Source organism: Lates calcarifer, linkage group LG20 (assembly GCF_001640805.2).
Source record: "Lates calcarifer isolate ASB-BC8 linkage group LG20, TLL_Latcal_v3, whole genome shotgun sequence".
Taxonomy (NCBI): domain Eukaryota; kingdom Metazoa; phylum Chordata; class Actinopteri; family Centropomidae; genus Lates; species Lates calcarifer.
In genome coordinates, this window is record NC_066852.1 from 11,244,980 (window position 1) to 11,255,245 (window position 10,266).

The following is a 10,266-nucleotide window of genomic DNA, read 5'->3' on the forward strand; positions in this document are numbered from 1 at the left end:
CACTTCACCTCTGCAGCTTTTTTTAAACTGAGGAATGCACTGTGTTTTTTATGCTCTGGCCAAGAAATGAGGGGAGACCCAGATTGCAACATTTTTTGGTGAAAGCTTCATGGTCCAATATAGCCCTGGGGTTTTGGTCAGAATCTGGCCCATATACTTCCACATCTGAATTGATTGTGGCTGTTATCCTCCAGTGATGGATGACAGCCAGCAAGATCTTCTCTGTGTGCACCAGAGTTGGCCCAGATCTGGACATAGCATCTGACAGTACCATGACATTGGGTCGGACATAGGCCAAGGTATATTGGCGGTATATTGACCCAGAAGAAAAAACAAATATTTGGCTAAAGTTTTCGCCAGAATAATTTTGCTATCTGGGGAGAGGCCTGCAGAGGTGAGGGGATACAGTTATGCTGAAAGTTGGGGTTGGCTACAACTTAAGATTGACTGAAGGCATAAAGAGTTTCCAACCAATAAAACAGTCAGAGCCTGATCTGAAAGCACAGAATGTAGCGTAACAAATCAGTCATGTGTTTTAAATGACTGTGTAAAAAGATGCCCTTGAAATTATTATCAGTATTAAACACCAGTAAAATCTCACATAATTGTTACAATTGTTCCTGCTCAAAAGTGACTGACCTTCAGTTCAAGTTGATTTTTTGAACTGCAAATATGAAACATGGTGCATGGTGAAGTAAAAACCAATTGACCTGCTCCTACCCCATTTCCAGTTAAAAAGAAATGTCATGTTTGTCTTTGGTACAGCATAGACTTTAAAAAAATGCTTAGACATTAAGCCATCATTTGCTCACATCCTTTCTACGTCTGTTGCAGTAAGTCTAAAAAAAATTGTAATAAAATAATTGCTGAATTAAAAAGTTTGCTTTAGTCAGCAAATATATTACATGTATGATTTTCAAACAACAAAAAGAAGAAAAAAAAAACAAGTGTTACTGAAAAAACTTGTATAATCATATTATTTATAAAAGCCATTTCACTACATGGCTCACTGTACTGGTTATTTGAAAGAGGCTGTATTTACTTAAACACACTACACTCAGAGGTTTTAAACTGAATTCAGAGGTTGTTGCTGCATACAAGAGATTTCACTGTCTGTGAAGCAGATGTGAACTAAATGAAGGGTCCACAGCAGCTTTATCAGGGAAACCACAAGTACCTTCAGCTCAGCACCTCAACCCTGTCGTCTGATAGGACAACAAAGTACACACCTCCCGATTTGGAGAAGCGGGAAATTAAACCTGCTGTTCCATTTGCTGAAGGTAAACAACAAAACACCAGCAAGAATTAAACGTTTATTGTTGCTGTAGATTATAATGCATGGTGTTTATCATTTTTAGATCTTTCAATATGCAAATTTCTCAAAATCATTAATAAACAATGACTCTCCCATTGTGTCCAGTCTAATAAAGAGCTTGATGCACAAATGAGAAAAGCAAATGTGTGCACGTGTTTTTGGGATAAAGAAGATTTATTATAGTACAATGTCTATAGTATTAGACAAGTTAACATTTTGATAAAGAAGATTTTCAGTGGTTACTGAATGCCTTTTTATTCAGCATGCGCATATGTCTGTCCTAGTTTTAGACACAGGAAATACTGCAGATGTCAGACTTGGAACAACAATGATGCAGAGACATTTTGAAGTCAGTCTGATTAAAGCTTAAATAAGTGCTGTTCAGGGGTACAAGCAAAGACTGTGTAATCCTCCAGGAATTGCCTGGTCTTGTAAACCTGCTTCTTGTACTCTCAGCTAAGAAACAATGTCCCATTTCTCAACTGTGTGTGTGTGTGTGTGTGTGTGTGTGTGTGAATGTTTTGAACACCACAAACTAAATTCCATTCATTGTAATTGCATAGGGCTGGAGACACAAGTATCATCAGCAAATATCTCCAAACTTTGGCAAGTAAAATCAAAACCTATTTGCATATTTATACAACTACGATTACACAGTTGTTTTCTGTTAAGGGGGCTGTGGAGATAGGGCAAGTCACTCACTGATCAGAGGGTCAGTGGTACAATTCCTGGCTCCTCAAGTCTGTGTGTCTAAGTGTCGCTGCTTTGAGTGGTGAAAAGTGCTATATAAATGCAAGCCATACACATCAGTACAAAGATATACAAATATTTTTGCATTATTTGAGCATGTAATTGAACCATTAACACAAACTTAGAGCCCGTCAAAATCCAGAACACAAATGGTACGTGCTGGTTATATAAACTTTTTTTTCTTTTTCACAAATCTACAAAAAAAAGCTTTGTGTCATTCAATGAATACAGAATACACAGCCAAGACATAATAGCCCATTATTGACCACACTTGCATGGAGAATTGTGACTGAACCAGGCAGTTTGTATTGTCTGTTGTAAAGGAATTTTTTTTAATCTAGTGAAGAGCACCTGGATTCAGGAAAACAAATTTCAAGAAACATGAAAAACTAGAGAAGTGACAACGCAAATATGGCTGTGCTAATATTTAGAAAATCTTGAGCAAGAATGAGAATAAAGACACTTTAAATTTTTATTTTCTCTGTTTTGACTGCCACGCAGATGCTGCCAAGCTGAACTTGGGAACATAAAGTACAGTCAGTGACTGCACAGTTGACACCTGTTATGTAACATAAACTTCACTGTTAATACGCTCATGATGCCATATAAAAATGTTTTACAACCAACAATCCTAACAAAGAAAAATCTGCTTTTTGTATTTTAACAGAACAGAACCTGTAAATATCTCAGATATTTACTACCAGCACATTCCATGCAGTGTCAGACTGACCTGATTTGGTCTCCACTTACAGAAGTTGTCAGTTTGTATTCTCTAAACAGACCCATTTATTTATTTAATAGCATCTCCACAAAAAAACTTCCCAACTTACAAACTGGAAAGTAACACAACAATACTATGCCACTAAAGACATCTGTAATGAAACCCAACTTAAGCTTATTACATTAATTCAACATTCAAGTTATAATAACTGAGAAGATGTTACAACTTAGTGTTAAATTATAAGATGATAGATGGAAACTAAGAAAGAAGATGCTCTTTGTGGAGACATGCATGATCATTTTAATTTACTTTGACTGTGATAATTCACACACACAATTTGAAGAAAAAGTTTGATTTGTTGATTTGTTGGTCAAAGTAAATTAGCATATCCTTCACCTACAAAGTAAGTTTAGGTTCTGCTTTAAGTCCTTAATGTTTCTCTCTGTTCAGTTCATCTCCTAGTGTATTATCTTCTGAATCATTAGCATGCATTCAACTTTTTCACTTATTCAGGATTAATAGCAAATGATAATGGTCCTGGACAGAGTCCCTGAAGTATCTCGCGACTAATAGTGTTCACATTTGAAAATGATCCATCAAAAAAAATACTGTCTATTCTCCATTATGTCAAATAACTGTTGTGGTGCCAGTGGTCATCCTTGTGAAATTGTAACATTTCAGTTTCTCTCATTAAAGAAAAAAAAAACTTTGATTATTTACTAAAATAAAATCCAAAGCAAAACAAAAAACACAGCACAATGTATGACTCCTGCCACAGTCTCTCTAAGCCAGTCCAGTCACCAGTCATGTGATTTCCAGTTCATGATAATTACAGAGGGTCAGAAAAGATAATATAGCTTACTGTTGTATTCTTTTTTTCCAGGGCAAACATATTGTAAGACAATGATGTGATTACTGCATGCATTGAACAGTAATTATTTAATATAGCAAGGAAAACCACTGAGGAAATTATGCCAGTAAATTGTCTGAAGCTGCCCAGATCACTGACGCATAAAACTACAGTGGCACACTACCTCAGAAGTCAATTGAACAAAGTTATCTGTCATCTGAAGGCTGCCATTGACCTGATGAAAAGATCATAAAGTCTTTGTTTGATGTAGACAGTTGTGTACATGTGTGTACATTATACCACTGTGACTTTCAGTGCAGCCCATCTTCTTGTTAAGTCACTCCCTTTTTTTGTCCACTCTCCTGAAGGACTGAGTTCCAGTAGGAGCGAGCACTATGAAGGCCATGAATGACTGCCAGACGAAAATGTCCCCGATAAGAATGCTGACTGTAACATTTAACACCTGCATTATGAACTTTTTTCATGCCCTATCATAGCCTTGCTTAAGCCTGCTGAAATGGGAGTGTACTAAACATACAATTCAGCAAATATAATTTTTTAAAAGAGAGATTTTATATGCTGCGCTCAATTAAATTGACCACTCCTGCTGTTAACATTTTATATGATTTCAATTAAACATGCGAGGTAAAATGACATTAAAATGTTCCATTTGTGTTTACTCTGGCTTAAACCCTGCAGGCTCCACATTGAGAAAACCAACACGCAAATTAAACTTTCCCTACATAAATATTTGGCAAGAATTCACACTAACAACTTACTGTCACTAGTGCTTTTCCTGATTCAAGTTAGTTGTATATGAAGCCTAATACTACCCTCACCCTCAAGCTGAAAGAAAAGCCTGGAGATAAAGGCGGGAATGTGTGGGAGAGCAGAGAAGAAAAAGCAAGGTTTCTGAGAGGCAAAATGCCAAGGCTCAGACGTAGACCTTCTTCTCCTGAAAAACTGGGAAATCTGTGAAAGTGAAAATTCAAGGTTACAAACAAACAGTTTGAGGTTTCCCAGTCTGGGCCCAAAGCCCTCACTGGTTAGTGTTAAAGAGGTGATAATCTAAGTTAACAATACACATATGGATATCATTTTTCCTCCATTGCTTGTGAAATAGTAGTAAACACAAACATTTTAATCCTGATTTTTCCTTTATAGTAGAAGACGTTTACTTAAATTCTCTGTCATTTTTGTCTACAAGGATATATCTAAAATGATTATGTTGCTATTGTGCACATGTTTGTGTGTGTGCAAATTTTTTTTAATACTGTTTTTGGACATATTTTTGGAAATAGCATCTAAGCTTCAGGCCTCTGGGTGGACACCATACACTGTCGACCTCTGTGTTGTCTATTGACTAGAGGATGTTTTCCCTCTTTTGGTTATGTACCATTAGTAATTGCCGTCATTTAATGTTCAGGAGAACCAGTTGTACCACTTAAGTTTGAATTTAACACAGGAGGTAGGATGTTGCCTAACTGGCTTTCCATTTGGAAAGTAACAACCTGAAGCAACAGGTAGTCATGCAACCTCAAAAACCTCAGTCTCAACATCAGATCCCAGCCGGTTAACTGCCTCCGTTTGTTGTAACTGTTGTGATATTAATAACTTGTTAATTTCTAATGCCTGTCTACACAGGTATTGGACCAGTTAAAGTGTAGTTCTTCTTCAGTCCTTTTAAGAGACTGATGTGAGAGTCAGTTTATCTCACAGGCTGTGTTGCAGAGATGGCTGTCCCAGACAACATCAAGGTGAATGTGAATCAAAAGGAGGGATCCTTGGCCTAAATGAATTCCTTGGTAACAAGCCAAGGTTTGGTCACATGGGTGAGGGTTTCTGATGCCATAACACTTAGTGGTTTAAGTGGGTTACCTTATTGATAATATCATCTATGAAACAACTTTTATATGTTTCTTCATATTACAAGTCAAATATCTTATAAATCAAAAAGTCCAAACACAAAAGAGTTGATGTTTTGATGTTGCCTGTTTTTCATTTACTGTGAATTACACTGTTCAATGTCTGTGTGGAGAGACTTAAGGAGAGACTTTTTTTTTTTTTTTAAACTTTGTTTGGTAGTTGAAAACAGACAGCAACAGGAAACATAAGAAGGCAGCAGATGGGATTGATATATCACAACATGCACTTGTGTCTTTATACAAACAAATGGACCAACAGCACGGCAGTGGGTTTACTTTTTCATTTAGGGTATTTTAATGAACTGCAAAGAAATACCAGAAAAATAACCCAGAACATTTTAGGGTTCAGATTCAGCAGCTGAAAATGCTCTGGCTATATCATCATGGTGCTAAATTATCCAGACTTCCTGATTTATCAGACAAGGGTGGAATTGGTTTCACAGGATTGTGAAGCACAATTCATGCTGTGCTGGAGGGAATGGGAGATGGCTGTGCAGCAGTGTCACATTTTACATCATTACGTCATCCTGAATAAAACCAAAAGACGTGCAGAGTTGAAAGCATGTTATAAAGTGTGACCTGAAGTTTTAAGAAGCTGTGATTGACCCTCTTGCACAACTATGATCATGCATGAAACAGTGGTATGTGGTTTAGAACTTTCTTTGCCAGGGTGAAGCAGTTTATATTAGTTAATGTCCGTCACACCTTCTCAAGAACGGGCTCAAATCGGTGTCCATCATCCTTTTGGCCCTCTTCATGTCAGACCCACTGAAGGTGCAGTGCTTGAACTTAGTGGTATTTTGGTCACTTAAAACAAAATATACTACATTAGCTTTCCCCTAACTAGATGACAGTTCAAATCAGTAACACATGTTAACCACAGTTCCCGTTTTGGTTTCAGGCCTGTTCTGACACAGGGTTCCACCAGTGATCAGAAGCCTTGACATTTTAAGGGAGAGCCACAGGACAAATGCCAGCATATTTCAAGAGACAAACAGCACCAGCACTAAGGTCCTGCTCATGTTGAAACTGCTCAACAAGAACGGCCACTGTATCAAAATGACAGAGGGCTGCCTCCCTGCCCGAGTCATCTTCTCCCAGCTGGCAGTGGGTAAAATGGCCAGATAAGGGAGATATTAAAAAAGAACTCTGTGAAGGCCACCCTTTAAAAAAAAAGAGTTAAGAGCATTACTCAGAAAAACAGTTCCTTAAATCCACTATCAGCAACAGTGTCAAACCAAATTCACAGCACCAAGGACACAGCACAGGCAAAGAATGACCTGGATTTCCAATGTGTTGCCACTATGGCAATGCAGCATTGATGTTCATATGTTTATTAACATAATAAGATATAACAGTGTCTTTGGTCTGGCTCAGTGATAATGCACTCTCATTCACAGATTAGTTATTTTATGAGGTACAATGGAAATTGTGTGGGATATTTACAGTTTACATTTTCAAAGACATGCATGATGCAACATTCATTCACTTTGGTAGTGAAACAATACTGGATTAAACTACTTTAACTGATGTAGATCAAAACTGGCTGCAATATAAAACCTGTGGTACAAGACAGGCGTGCCGCCCCCGAACTGAGCAACAGCATCCACAACAAGCTGTGTGCTCTGTTCACAGTGGAGGCAATGCTTAATGCTGGAGTTAATCCAGCAGTGATTTGTTTATGGAGTAAACAATTCTTGTCACAAACCTATTTCATTATGTAGGCACAACACAGGAGGTGCACAGTGCCCACTGCCCAGACTCCAGTTGTGGAGATGTGAGTCAACATGACCCAGATGTCTTCACATTAAAATGCAGAGCATGTACTTTCTGTTACAAAGGCTGAACTAAGATGGAGATCATGTGGACTGTGGTGGTTGTTTGGGCCTAAGGGGCACTGTTCATCAAGAACAGGTTGTAGCTTTAAGAGCAAAACCAGGCGACTGTGGTAGTTCAGTCAGGATCACAGATGTGCCACGGTTCTCCGTCTGAACAGCACTTCTTGGTCCACAGCACGGTAAGTCAAGAATTATAAATATGTATAAACATTGTTTCACATTTTAAAAAATAAAAAATCAAGTTGCCTTTACATTTTTGCAAAAATGAATGTGAAAGAGTTGCAAATGAACATGGTACCAGAGTAAATATCCTTTCAAACACAGATAAATTATAATTTATTAGGTACTTGATATTCATTCAGTGTAAGGTGTCTTCATTATCTGGTTTCCTTTAGGATATGTAATGACAAAGCAACACACACAAATACCTATTCAGTGCAAATGAACACTTGTACTAACAAATTGTACTTTAAAACCTGACACCTCAGCGCACTTCAGAAACAGAGTGCATCAAATGTTAGATAGTAAATGTGCAGTGTACCAAGACAATCAGAGGGTGACAGAGCAACAGTGTCAGGTGGGGGGTTAAAAATGCCATTTGTTAGAGTGAAACTGTTATACTAATTACCAAGTGAGAAATGTTTAGAGCAGTGCTTTGGTAAGTCTAAATATACTTTAGGTTACTTTATGTTAGAGGCAGTGCTGTAGTGTAAATACATACACACTGTAAAACTCTTTACATGAGGGCGTTGGGTCGTCCTGGCCTTCACTCGTGGAAGAATGAGGGGGCTCAGATGAGGATTTGTTCAGTTCTTGTGTAGGCGTTTGCTGTGTCACCATGTCCATTGACATCAAGAACATAACCAGCATCAACAGCCCGAGCAGGATTCGCTTTCTGCTGCCAGACGTTATACAGGAGGTATAATTTTTATGGACTAAACGCCAACGTAGGAACTCAACATTTCCACACCGAAACAGACTATTTGAAATACTGTGTATAAAATGGTTTATGTCACAGGGGTTCTGTTATAAATTTGTAGGCTTCAGTATCAACCAGAGACCCTGATGACATCCCTGTGACATACATCATCAGGGTTATTTTCTCAGATGATAGAGCCATTGAAGATGTTACACAATCTAATGCAATATTTTTTTACACATTAAAAAAAATCTGAAAGCAGTTGACATTATTTTCTCTAAAATGTAAAAGTGTTAAGAGCTGCATATTCACAGGGAGCATTTTCAGGCGGAGACAGACAATCGAAACTTATTAGGTGCTTGACATTCAGTCTTTGTGGGGTGTTAAATAATTTTGTTTCCCTGCCATCTGCTTCATTTTTGATCATTTGACAAATCAAGGTTGATTAGTGATAGGCTGATAAAATCTAGGGATTTTCAAACCCTCTTCCTGTTTGTGTGGAAAAACATATGAGAAGCTTTGGGATACTGAATTCAGTAGCTAATTATGCCCAGACAAAAATATTTGAAGCTTTTTGGAATGCCTTTTTTTGCTTGAGGGTGCTGAAAACACAAAGCAAAGTGATACCTGGTTTGCAGAAATTTTAGCAATGTAACAACAGCTCACTAATTTTATATTTTCAGTATGTACAGTAAGGCTACGTGTTGTTCATGATGATAATTTAGAAATATTGTCAAAACAGATGTACAAATTATTTGACAGCAAACTTTTACAATACTTTGTCTATGTGGTATAGTTGTTCTGTCCACTGTGTGATTTTTAAGAAACTTACACAACGGTACAATAGTTCAAATCAGTCTTTTATGTGTGTGTGTTTATGGAAATAATATTTACTGCATCCTGCTGGGTTTCAACTTGTCCCCTGGTGAGCAACTTTTCTCACAGAGCATCAGTTACATTTGGAACTTCAAATATCATCAGTCATCTGACGCAATGGTCATTTGAAACAAGCGTTTTGACACAAGTGAAAAAAGAGTCGGTGCCTTGCCAAGATGACTGTGTGGTTCTGGCCCAAATGCTCATTTGTTTTGTGCTTGGGGTGAACTGACGGCTACGGCTGCCAAATCCTGCATCCTACACTGTACTAGCACAAACATTAACACACACAGAGTGAAATACACCATGAGATGGAGGAGAATCTCCATTACAGCAGGTCATTCTTACTCAGAATAACTTCAGCCTGCTGAAGTGTGTTCACATTCATTTTTAGCCTATGTAGGAATAATCAGGTAAATGTCACTGTAGTAAACTAAAGCTATATATATAAATCTTCCTGACAACCTTATAGACACTTTCATCAGTGGTTACTCTGAATGCAGTAAGTGAATGCATTTTTACTCTGGGTGGGAAACCTGACCAGCACACCCCTGACAACATTGCATCCTTGTCATGTTGTCAAGGTGCAGCCCCTGTAGGTTTTTATTCACTTTCTTCATATATTCACTGAACATTATTTTACATTCTAGTCAAGATCTGAACATGTCAACATGTTGGGCTGAATCTGAATCTGGGGAAATGTGAAGTCTGAATAAGACATCGCTGGTTTTAAGGTGCAGTCACTGTGTCTTAAGCATCATATACCTGCAAAAAAGAGGAACAGACATGTTAATATACAAACACCCTAATGTTTTGTTTTTTTTTTAGCAAAAAACCTAAAATTACGTCTGTGAAAATTCTCCATCTGCGTCTAATCCGTCTGCCTCACATCTTGTCCATCCTCAGTGTATGTGCAAAAAAGGCTTCAAGCTTCCACACCACACACTGGCATAAAATGCATATTAGACCATGACGTTCTCCCAAACTGGCTGTGATGTCACAAAATCATACTTGTAAGGCATATTTAAGGGGAGCACAAAAAAACTCCCCTTGTTCGGAATATGAATCTAAA